This window comes from Pelecanus crispus, chromosome 5 (assembly GCF_030463565.1).
Source record: "Pelecanus crispus isolate bPelCri1 chromosome 5, bPelCri1.pri, whole genome shotgun sequence".
NCBI lineage: Eukaryota > Metazoa > Chordata > Aves > Pelecaniformes > Pelecanidae > Pelecanus > Pelecanus crispus.
In genome coordinates this window covers 8673880-8686760 of record NC_134647.1, presented here as the reverse complement: position 1 = coordinate 8686760, position 12881 = coordinate 8673880, and the positions used below count along the sequence as shown (strand labels likewise).

Genomic DNA, 12881 nt, shown 5'->3' with positions numbered 1-12881 from the left:
GCCCGGGCGCGGCCCGCCGCAGCCAGGTGTGAGGGCAGAAGGGCCTGCGCGAAGCGGGGCGAGCTCGGGGCCGCGGCGGGAGACGAGGCCGGGCTGAGAGGCGCCGCCTCACCGGCGGGCTCGGGGACGCTTCCCACCGCAGCCACCACAGCGTGCGGCGGCTGGGCACCCGTGGCCGCTGCCGGGCGCTTCCTCCTCACCGCCGCCTCCCGCCCGCCCCACGGCCGGGCAGGCACTTTGCAGACGCTCCCTCGCCCTGCCTTGGGCCTGTCCCAGGCGCTTCCGGCCCGGCAAGGCCGTGTGTGTGTGTGTGTGTGTGTGTGTGTGTGTGCGTGTGTGTGCGCGCGCGCGCGCGCTCCCGCCTGCCGCGCGGCCCTGCCGCCCGCACGCGGGCGGGCGGGCGCTGCCGTGCACCGCTGCGCCGGGCGCGCGCCCTCCCCTCCCCTCCCTCCGTCGCGGCCGACAGTTTGCAGACGCTCCCTTGCGCCCGCCCGCCTCCAGGTGGCCCGGCCCTCCCCCCCCCCCCCGGCGGGCGCGGCGGCCGCCCCTCAGCCCGCGCCGGCCTCCGCCGAGGGCCATGGGCGATGCGCTCCGCCCGGCGCGGGGGGCTGCGCACAGGCGGCGCCGGAGGAGGTGAGGCGGCGCCGGGCTCGGGGGCGGTGGGGGGGCCGGTGCCGCGCCCAGCCCCGCTGCGGGGGGACGCCGCCGTCGCTTGCCCCCTCAGGCCGCTGCGGCTCCGCGGGCCGAGGGGCAGAGCCGTCTCCTCAGCGCCCCCGGCGCGGCCGCCGCAGCCGTGCGGGGCGGGGGCCGCTCCCTCCCCACCACCCTCCGGCCACATCGCCCCCTCCGGGGGCCGGCCGGCCGCGGGGGAGCCGGGGGCGGCGGGGCCGGCGGTGGGCGCGGGTGCGGAGCGGGGCGGACCCGGCCCCGCCGCGGCGGCCGCTTCGGTGCGGCGGGGCCCGTCCTTGCCGCGGCCCGGCCGCCCCCGTCACCTTGCGTAACGACCTTCGGCGGCGGGAGCGCCTCTGCGGGCGGCGGCTGCCGCCCCCCGAGCGGGGCCGAGCGGGGCCGGGGCGCGGGAGGTGGCGGCGGGGGCGGGGGCGGCCCCGCGGAGCCCGGCGGCGGGGGGGGGCGGGCGCGCCCCTGAGGGACGGGGCAGCGCCGGCCCAGGCTTTGCCCGCGCGCGGGTGGCAAGTTTTGCCGGCGATGGGGGGATGAATCGCGGGTGAAAGTCTTGAAATCTCCCCGTTACGGTCCGATTTACAAGCTCTCGGCTCCACCCGCTGCTGGATTTTTCCTCTTCAGACTTCGTAAACCTCTAGGAAGTGAATTGGAGAGAAAGGTTCCTGAAAACTGTCATCGCTGTGCCAGCTGTGCTTTGGTCTGCCATGTCTGCTACTTTTTTCGCCAGAGGTGCGCTGAGCTTTGGATTGGAAATAACAGTGCTCTTCGTCTGCCGGGTTCGGTACTTCTTGCACGTCAACATCACCTTGTGGTTTGGTCATAGGGATTTATCTTTCCGCGAAAAGCAGTGGCTGCTGACCTGATGTGATTGCCTAGGTGTGCAGACCTACATTAAACACGAATTTTGGGGGCACGTTTTACTGTCTCCCTTGAGTTTCAGCAACTATTTAAGGCAAACTTGCTTTTTAATATATTTAGGGGAAAATAAATGCCGCTCAGTTTTGAGGAACTAAATCTTGGTAGAGGCTTTCCTCACTGTTAATGTAGGCAGTGTATGTTCCATCTTTTCCAGACAGGGTATGATGTCAATCTTGTCTTTTGAGTGCATGTTTCTCTTTCTGGCATTGTGGTCAGTAAACTTGGGAGAAAGAATCCTTAATTCTTGCATTAGGTCTCGATATGTCAATCTCTCTTGATAACTGCAGCAAGAATAGAATACTCTTTTAAGTGCAGGCTCACTCTTGAGATTCATGTTATTCTAGTACACAGTCTTATTTGTCTGAAAAAGCTCTGTCACCTTGTCCCCATGAAATAGTATGATAGCTTTTTCTACAGCATGAGTCATAATCCTAAATACAGGAATGGATTTTGACTTAGTGCAGTGCAAGTGCTTTATCTCGGCAAACAGCCTTGTGTGTAGAAAATGCAAATAGGGTAGAGGGAATGCCTGGTACTGTATCTGTTAATCTTTGTCCTCAGGAGGACAGCATTTGAAGTTGTTTGCAGGCTAGGGGTATGTCTTTACTCCCAAATCAGTGAGATGATCTCAGCTCTTTGAAAATACTTTTGCTATTTCATAGAAGTCTAAAAAGCTTTCAAAAACTGAGGAACCGGTTAGTTCTTGTTATTTATTATTGGAACCATTTTGCCTGGGGACAGAGTCCAATTTAGTCTGAATGGGTGATTTACCTTTTTCCTTCTTCATCTCCGTGTAATGTCTCTGCCTGTTCTTCATGAGAAGCTCTGCCTACCGCAACACCCGCAGTTCACATAATTACTGGTGGCTGTACCAAGCCTAATAGTAGGAAAAAAACCTTCACCTTTTTTCTCGTGGTTTCGTTACGTATAAGGTAACTTTCACTGCTGCTTCCTGCTCTTTACCTGTATGAGATGATGCACACAGAGCAGTCTGTTTAGCAAAAGGAATGTCTGCTCTTCATAATTTAACGTATGCAGACTATTTTCTGTTGTTGTTATATGGAATATGGATTTATTTTGTATGAGCAGAATAAGGATTAAATAAGAACATATGCTTCCTCTTTTCTGGGTGATAAATCCATCTTGCTGTCCAGGAGGAAGGCAGCTTGTACAGGCTGGACAGAAAAGATGCTGAAAGACAAAGTGACTGAATAGTGAATATAAGAAGATCAGGTTGTTTAAGCTCCCAAAACTAAACCGCCTAAAACTTAGGAAGCAGCCAGCAGTGCTGGGTGTAAATCATCTAAAATCCTTAATCTGCTTCATGAAATAGAATCTGGCAAAATAGTGAAGTGTTTTGAATTCCTGAAATGACTTATAATAAAGACAATTGCTCTTCTGTTTTAAGTCATCTCCCTCCAACCAGATTCCCTTCCTTTCTCCTGATTAAAAAAAGAAAACGCTTTATACTGTCAACTTCTATGCTTGAGATAATCTGTAGAATTTTATTAGCACGACTCATTTTCCTTCAAGTTTAAAATTATTTTTTTTTAATTTTGTTTGCAAGGTTATGGTTTTGGCATTGTATCCTGCTTTCATCTAACAAGTTCACTCTGCTTTTGCTCCTGTTTAATGAAACAGCTTAGTATGCAGTTTTCTTCCTCATCTTGGCTCTAAAATTTTAATAGAACTTCCGGAGTAGTTGGCATTAACTGCCCTTCACTGATATAGTAACTTGATTATTAGCTGTGTGGTAGGGGTTTTGAAGGCTTATGTGAATGCAGTGTTCATGTTTTGAGCAGATTGAGATCTAAAGAAGACTGTCTTAGTGTTTCATGAGAGAATGGGAGAATTAGTTCAGTTTTGTTGATAGGGGAGAATTACTTCAGTTTTATTGATAGGAAAACCGGTGATAGGGGAGATCTGGTGGCAGACATTAGTTCATGGTTATTTGCCAGCAGATTGTCTGTCTTAGTGTATGTTTAGTCTCTTAAATAGATGGTGGAAAGAAATACAATATGATGAATATCAGAAAAGACGGGTTCTGATAGTATTTTCATTTATGTCACATTATTCCCAAAGTGTCTGCAGAACTCTTTTGCTTAGCCCAGTTTGGAACCAGAGCAGCCCTCCAGCAGCAACTCTTGGTAACGAACATCGGAAGCATCTGCTGAAGGAAATGAACATGCTGCACAGTGCTAATCAGCTGGAAATCTGATGAGTGGAAACTCTTTCAGAAATCAAGCAGTTTTGCTATTATTGCATCTTCAATTTCAAAAAAACTCTTAACTGATTGGAGTTGAATAAGGTCATCCTTTATTCCTCTCTACTTTTGCCGAGTTAGTATTTATGCATCTCTGCATTTCTTATACCACACATGCACATCTGCTTAAACCAAACAAAAAAACCCCAACACCAGAACCTAAAAAATCTTTTGTCTTCCATAGCTCAGAAGAAAAAGTGGAATTTTGTATTTACCTCTCTGTGTGTATGCATGCACACTCAAAACCCCCTTGTTTTCAGCTTTTAGCCTCCTGTTTTTGGCATACATTATTGAAGTTGTAAAGGCTTCATCATCTGTTTCACTGTCATTTCTTGAAGAGCCCAGACCTATAATGTAATGAAGTATAACTTCTGCATTTGATTTGTGTGAGAAATAAGTGTCATTCAGATTGTGCGTTGATAGTGGCTTGATTTCCACCACTTCTGACCCCATCTTTTTTGTCAGTTTCTCGTTTGTTCATGTGAGTTGATAAATCACCTACTGTAATTCATGGCCACAAGGAGAAGGTGGCTAGAGTTTTATACAAACTTACATTAGTTCAGTGAAGGGTTTTGGGTATTGACATAGGCTCACTCAATTGGATGGCATTTGAGGAGGAGCCACCATAATGATGGAGAATCGGTGACACAAGTGCTGACACAGCCTCCCAGATGTGAGGCAGTGGCTTTTTGTGACAGTGCAGGCTTTTATCAGGATGGATACCCTTGTTCTTCTGTTCAAGGTGGAATAGTTCAGCTGTCTTGAGATGAATTTGTGGGGTTTTGTTCTTGCCTTCCAACAAGGAGAAGTCTTGTCTGCTTTAATCAGGTGAATCCTTCAAGCCCAAGGTCTGTGCATGCACTCAGGCCAAGATGTAGTTCCTTTGAGGAACTTCTGCTAAAATTATGGCATTTTCATATGTCTGTGGCAGTTTGCGTACTCGGGAGACACTGCAGTGAAAGAACAGAGAAGAGAAGACTGGTTTCGGGGACAGGGATTCCATCTTAGAGTACTCTTAAGTAGCAAAGTCCTTTTCATGCGGAAAGCTTAAGTCAATGCTGTGATTCATTTGATTTATTATTTGTGGTTTGTATGAGCTAAGAATCCTGTGATCCTGGCCCTTTGAGTCTCACAAGGTCCTCTTATTCCTGTTAGCTAACTGTATTTCTTCATACATCCCACAGGCATTCCGAACTGTTTAACATTGATTATTAGTCTAACCTACTGACATTTGTCTTACTGATTTTTATGTCCTGATAAAAGCCTGTAATCTTTGAAAGTTATCAACCACCTCTTTTGACCTTGTCCTTTAGACAAAGGGGTTTTCATAGGTTACAAGTAGCAGGCAGAACCTGGTTTTACTTATCAGCTGTTGCTCGTGGGTCATCTAGTTTGTTGCGTTTCTTTGTATATAAATTTTTGCCATATAATGTATTCCTTGTGGTTACATTTCCCTAGAATAGTTTGATAACTAAAACCTTTCCTTCACTCTTGTTAGAGTTAGGTAATGAAATTTATTGCTGCTTCCTTTCCATTGCCTGGAAGGTTGTGTTCCTTCCTTCTCTAGGAAACAGGCAAGTCATACATGCACTGTGACTGGTACGGCATTTTATATAACCTGTATTGAGGTCCTAACAAAGCATTTTCAGATAGCTACTAATCAAATGGTAGACTGGATATTAGGAAAAATTTCTTCACCAAAAGGATCATCAAGCACTGGAACAAGGAAGTGGCTGAGTCCCCATCCCTGGAGGTATTTAAAAGACATGTAGGTGTGGCGCTTAGGGACATGGTTTAGTGGTGGACTTGGTGATGTTCAGTTTACGGTTGGACTCAATGGTCTTAAAGATCTTTTCCAACCTAAATGATTCTAAGTTGTCATAAAAGGTACAAGCTGCAGTGAATTATCATTACTGCCTAAGGTTATATTTTGTGATCTGGATGTTTTTTGGAAATGTGGCGTCTCAAGATACTGAACCTTTGGACTCTGCCACATAATGTGATAGTCCTCTTGTCTGCAGTATGTGTGACTACAGTGGATTAACACATTCTTACAGAAGATCCTTGTTAGTACAAAGGTATCTGCATATATTCACTTAGGCACTAGTTCTCTTGGGTTTAAAATGCTGTGTCTTATCCCTCTCCTCCTTTTTTTTTTTTTTTTTTTTGGGGTCCCCTCCCTTGCTCTCTCTGTGTCTTTGTTCCTTTGCTGCAGAGAACTAATGCAGTTCAATGCAGCTTCAATGCAGTTTTTGGAAGTTTCCGTTGAACTCTGCAGATCATAACTGTAGTATGCATGTGATATACCTGAAAGAATTTCAAGTATTAAGGACCCCATGTAACTCTGCTGTTAAGACCTTTTTTTGTAAAATGACTTTGTGTTTTGATTGAAGATGGTCTATCTGAAATGTTTCATTTGTCACGTAAAACTTGTCTACATGTTCAAAACTTTGAACATTTTTGATATGGTTATTCATAGTAAAAATCTTTGAAAAGATGATCTACTTCCTAACAAGCTTTTAAGTAACTTCCATGAGTCTTGATAGGTCCTGTTCAAGTACAGTGTGTACAGTGATTTAATTTTCTACATTCTAGATTAAGAAGAGTGAAAATGCTACCTTTAAGTTGCTCTTGAAAAGTTTTATGCTGTAGCATTAGACCTCTGTATCAGACATACCAATTGCTTTTCAGAAAATGCAATCTTGTTTAAAAGAAAACCTAGAATAAGTGTGAGGAATGTTTCTAACCTGGTAGTTATCCAGGTTTGGCGTTATTTATTCCTTCTATACCAAGTCATTGTAACATGATTGTACTGAATGCTGAATGAAACTGTTTGCATGACCTAACTGTAGAGTGAAAGTTCCACACTGTTTCAGTGCACTGTAGTGTGAGGGCTATTTCTGCCTCAAAGAAATGCTTCCAGTACTAATGCCTCTAAAACGCTACTCCAAGTAACATGAACCATGAAACAGGTCACTTCTCCCGGTGTCGATTTGAATTGCCCATTTCTGTCTAGATGTGATTAAAGCTTGCTGGTTTTAGTAATTAAAATAGCAATAAATACGGAAAACAGAGAATCTGCCTGGAAGTATTCATCAAACAGCAACAACCAGATCGTTGTCATCTTCAGATTCTGAGGATGAGTTTTCTTTCTGTCTTGCTTTTGGTATGAGTTGTACATTAAAATAGGCCCCCTTTTCCTAAAAAGAATATATATCTTGCTGTGTGTTTGTTTTAGCTGATCTTGGAATTTCTGAGCCACCTGGCAAAGGAGCTTTCTCCCTGAAAAAAGAGAAAATAAGCAGACATATATTTCATGCCTAGGAAAAACTGGTAATATTCTTAACATAGAAACTTTCACACCTATTTGTCAAACTGCTGCAGTAAAGTTAAAGGAGCTTGACAGCAGTGTTCTCTGTAGGTACTAATACATTGTATGTGGATACAAACTTTCCCACCTACTTCATACACATACATATCAAGAAGAAAGAAAAATCGAGAGACACCTCCAAAACCCCTCCAGCATCTCGGCTTTTGAAACAGTCTAACAACCCTGACAAAAATGCATTTGGCTAATGGTAGGCATATAGTGGATTCAGAGAGAATTTTGGCAGGAAGAGGGGCTGCAAAATGAATAGCTATTCCTTGGGTAGCAGTAAGATGTTTAAAAAACAAGTGGGCACCAATTTGATGCCTGGGTGGTGGAGGTCTTGGAGGCATACTTACAAGCAGTGAGTAGGAGCAGAAAAACGACTATTTCTCAGTCTCTGTGTGTTGATGGAATTTAAGGTAGGAAATGTTAAAATAGGTACCTATGTCGCAGGGGTTGTGGAAAAAAGTTCCAGAGAGATCAGGGAAAAAAAATCCGAAAAGAATATTTGGAGGACTGAACAAAATTAATTGTTTGAGAGAGGCTTTTGAAGAACTCAAACTGTTTGTCTGGAAATTAAACTAAATTTAGAAATTGGGCATGAATAGACATATAGCCAAATCAGAATATCTAATGCTTTTCTTTCTCCTTAGATTTAATTAAGAACTGTCACTCCTATACTTTGGTAGGATTTTGTCAGTGAAATCAGTATTTGTGTTTCCTGATCTGACAGAACAGGAAAAGGATGTGGAACACTCTGTATAGGGGGGAAAAAAAAGACACAAAGATTTCTCAATCTTTATCGCTCAGACTTCAGCCTAGGTTGTGCAGGATATTTGACCAGAGTATTAAAGCTACATTATTCCAATCAGTTCCTTGGTACATTGATTTGTTTTTGTAAGTTCCTGTAAAAATGAACAGTTTCCCTTCCTGTATTTCTCTTCATGAAATGCAGTTTCTCAATCGGTACTATTGATCTTCCAAGAACATGGTGAAATGCAGTATCGTTCTGTTCACGCCTAAACATGTGTTTGTGTTATGCAACTACCTTTCTTTTACTAGACTGGAAAAAAGCATGCAGGAGGAGAATGCTGCAAATGCTTCCAGTGTTTTTTCTCCTCAAGCTAACAGCTCTTTTACTACAGATAAAATCAACCAGTTCTGAAAACTTAGTCTAGTTTTAAGAGCCGGTAATCGAGTTAAATGAATATGTTATGGTTATACTTCAAAATATTAGACTGTTATTTCTAATAGCTATTTTCTTGGATGCCAGTTGAGCTTATTTATAAATCAGTTCTAGAAAAAAATATTTTTCTTTGTTTCAATATCACGAAAGAGAAAGGTAGACTGTAGTCCTTGTAGATAGTAATCTGTAGTTCTTGTTGGAATACCTTCCTAGATTTTTTCAGTAGCTTGGCAGTCATATGTTCAAGCAATTGGATAATCAGTAAAATAAAAACTTCTGACCTTTTTAATGATGTGAGAAATTAAACTGGCTTGCATGAGTGCTTGACAAAGCGATTTGACATTATGTCTGCACCTAGATCTCAGTGGTTTGAGACTTCTGGGGATGCTTATCGAACTCGTTTTATGGCCCCAGTTGTTAATCTTTGTGAAGTCTTTGAGTCTCTTAAGTGACTCTCCTTGGGTTCTGGACTGATAACCTTGTAGGACTAGGCATGATTCCTTTGAGGAAAAGGTTACAGTAACTTTCACCTAACCTGTCCTACCAAATTCTTACCAAGGTAAGTTAAAGAATATTTGAGGGAGCAAGGAAGAGCTTCAGGCTGGCAGATGATTAAGGTTTTGGCCTCTCTTCTGAACTCCATTACAAATTGCTGCTTACTAGCAGGTGAAGTGGAGTTCTGTTAAAGTGGTACTTGCCCACTGGAAGTTTGGAATTTTAGTTCACTAGCCGGTCTGTGCTGGCTGCTGACTGTCCGGTGAACGAGCAGTGCTTTCAACACTGTTGGTAGGTTACCAGCAGTGATTCAGTGTGCCATCGGCCTATAGTGAAAGCAATGGATTTTTTGTAATGATGTAACTAGAGCTTAAGTGCAGTGGGTAAAGTTCTGTACTGGTGTAAAAGGCATATTGCAGTTTACTTAAGCTGCTTTTGAGTTGATGCTATTTAAACCTCTGGCTCTGCATATTGAAACTAGTACAATGAGGCCCAAGTGTGCACTTAAACTTTCCTTTGAGGGCTGTATTGGCTGATACAGAGCAAAAGCTTGTAACAGGTTTAGCTTCTGTTCAGCTTCTATTAAAGTCCTTGTACCTTGATTCATTTCCTGACATAGTAGTTTCCATATGTACTGGTTGCATAGCTCGTACAGTGTGTAATGTTACGGAAGAATGCCAGTATTGATTAAGCTACTTAAAACATGTCTAAGAACACTTTCTTACGTACTGAGATATTGGCACGCATGTGGCCACATCTAGAGCAAAGAAAACAGTGAGTCTTATAAATGGAAAAAAAGATACCCTTTAAAAAAGCTGTACTTGAAAAACAGTATTATAATTTAAATATATGGGGAAAAACTGTTCTACATAAATTTTGCATTTCTTAGACCTAAAAAGGGGGGTTAGATGGAGATGGAAGAATCCAATTTCTCATAATTCAGGGTTAAAAAATGTAAATTAGCAAGGGGCTTTTTTCCCTACATTTGAAGTACAAGTTTTCTACATCCCATGTATTTGAACAACTGGGGTTTTTTTCCCATCCACCATTAGTACTCTGTTTTGTTAGAATTATCTTGATCTCTATTCAGACTGCTGTTTGTACCTCAAGTCTTGTTACCCTTGAGTATTGTTCCCCCTGGATACGGCAAACTTGAATTCTGTTGCCCAACTGATAATCTGGTACTCATGATACGGTGTTCAGAATACTCTGTACAGCTCAGTAGTCTTATGACACTGTTTTATAATTTGTAGTACCCGATGCTAATCAAACGTTCTGTGGTCTGATCAGAGGAGAATTAACACCAGCATTTGCATGACATTAGTCTTCCTGGTCTTCACCAGGGCTGCAGTTACATGAAATTTGTGCCCTCGTACTAACCTCTTGTCCTCACACCAAACTCTCCGCACTTCCTGTCAGTGTATTTATGTGGCAGTGCAGTGAACTGGCTGACAAACTGTTGCGGCTGTAAATGGCTTTCTGGTATTTGGCCGTTCATGTTTCAGAATGACAACGTTCCCTAGCTGTCTTCACCTTTCAGTCGTATAGGCTGGGGAAGGAGGTTGGAGAGGGACAAAGATGCTGCTTTCAGTGACAGTGCTGGCTGGGAGTGTTTGAACATCAGTCTAATTTAGAAGATTGCCTTCTTACTACTTCTTAAAATGTTAGGTTAGCAGAGCGTTAATATTGGTTAATGCTCCATCCACTAGGTCCAATGGCCCCAGTTTTATCTAGCAAATTAACATGTTTTTTTTTTTCTCCCCAGAAGACTTATTCTGTGCAAGTAGTATCAATGTACATTTTTATGTTTGTTTATCCCAATTTAAAAAAAAAACAAACAACCCACCCTCCTCACTGTATAAATTCCTGATATACAACTCAGATTTCACACTATTGATTTTGGATGTGTATAATGAAAAGAGTTTTTTTTAATGAAGGTGTACTCTTGCCCTTTCACAAGCTATGAGTATTTTTAAATAGCCACCCACGTTATTTTTTAAATAACAAAAATTTGGCTTTTTATTAAAAAGGCTGCTGATGCAGCATTGCAGTTTTGCAGAAATGACTCTAGGAACCTTACAGCGCTCAACTGTACGTACAGAAAGCGTACAGCCTTCTCTGTACTATAGGGGTCAATCCTATTGTTCAGGATAAAAATGTTTGTCCAGGCCACAAAAACGCAGGATTAAAATCTTTTCATTGTTTACTTGGTGTTGACCAACTCTGTCATCCTTGCATTTGACAAAAGGAGGAAGAAATCTGTCAAAGATTATTAGCATACTTTTTTTTTTTTTTTTTTTTTTGCTAACGTATTCTCACTTGGCTTGTGTGTGTGGCTGAATTCACTGCTGACAGTTGTCCATTTTATTATGGTGTTAAGGTCTTTATTTCCTTACACAAATTTCTTTAGAATATCACATAAAGTACACCAGTGTTTTAGTTGTAAAACTGATTACAAATAAAAAAAATGGGGAGAAATGTTAGAAATTCTCCAGAGTACTGTGTAATAAGTTTCAGAGTTTTGGTCATACTTTTCTTTCCATCATGGCTTGTGTCTGTCTCCTTCCTCCCCTATTTTGTGTAATTTGAAGCATGTTTTCTTTGTCACTGCTACTTAATTATTGCTATTACCACTGCCTCTGTTGTTCCACATCCTAAAAGACTGAAGGGCTAATCATGTTGTGCTCTCTTTTTCATTTGGCCTTCAGGAGATATGCAGGCAGCATATGTATTTTCAGTTCTGCTCAGCACTGGAAACAGCCTTCCACTAGACTGTGAAGATTTTGGTGAATATAATCTCTTATTTAGCAGATGTGCTAAAGTTCAGCTGCCTCTCAATGCTAAGTGTGCTTATTTTGGGTTTAGTTTGTTGTTGTTGTTGGTTTCAGTTATGTGTGAGAATTTTTTTGGGTATCCTCTGCTCAGAAAGAAGCAAAATCTCCTTAATCCAGACTTCTGAATGGCTTTTGCCTTTTTTTCTCCAAACATCTCATCTTCAAGGATGAGATTTCACCATACGACTTGAAATTTTTTCACACACACACTTAAACTTTACCTCATGCATTCCTTCCCAGCCCCCAAAGCCTACTTCTGAATTTTTTTTCTAATGTTTGTGAAACCTGTTTCTTTATTAAATCATTTAGGAAATGTCCTTATTTATTGAACTTACTGATTTCTAGAATTGGAGTAAACCAGATCTCCTCATCCTGCCCCACTGACCCAACAAACCTGGATGGATATTTTTTTTTTTTCTGTAAAATTAAGTCGAAGTTGATGAAGTCTCTGAATGGTGTATGCACAGTTGTGCTGAATCTTTGTTATAATCAGCGAATAATAAATACAAGATGAACTTTTTTGTTGGATTGCTTACCACCTAATTATCAAAACAGATGATTTCAAGCAAGGATTGCATGCCTTCAGAAGGCCAGTTGATCTTGCATCTTTTTCTTTGTCACATCAATAACGTTCACACAGACCCTCCTTCTTGTCTTTTTTCTGATGTGGCTTTTTCAACTAACCTCAAGCAACTATCTGTAATGATTGAGGCTATTTCTACTAAGGGTCTGACTCTGCCTGTGTTGCACAAGCTTTGAATCTACAGAACATGAAAGCAGCATATTGAAGAGGTGAGTGATCACTGAGTGTCCTGTAGTGTGTCTGGATCTGCAGGTATTTTTTCCCTCGGGGTTATTGGCACCAGAATTGACTTCCATATTTTTGCTAATATATTCAGTATGTTATTGCAATAACATATTTGCCTTGATTATTCTAAATGTTTGTATAGGAATCTCTTTCTTACAAGGCTGTTGTTATACCCCCCAAAAAAGCCAGTCAGGATTAACAAATGGAAATATTATGGAGAAAATGTAAGTTTGCTACTTTAACAGACCATGGAGACAATTTAGAACATAGGAAAGCTGAGCAGAGAAAAGCATTAAATAAATCTGAATTTAGACAACTTTTTG

The 12881-nt window shown here is 42.5% G+C and overlaps 1 protein-coding gene across 2 annotated transcripts in view; it reads left to right on the top strand.

Annotated features, from left to right (window-relative positions):
* Window positions 1–602: 602 nt before the first annotated feature.
* MGAT5 (alpha-1,6-mannosylglycoprotein 6-beta-N-acetylglucosaminyltransferase) overlaps window positions 603–12881 on the top strand; it is a 124483-nt gene continuing 112204 nt past the window's right edge. For both annotated transcript variants that reach the window (XM_075710163.1, XM_075710162.1), the window contains exon 1: window positions 603–633. The gene's annotated coding sequence lies outside the window, so the exon portion shown is untranslated. The remainder of the gene's footprint in view (window positions 634–12881) is intronic.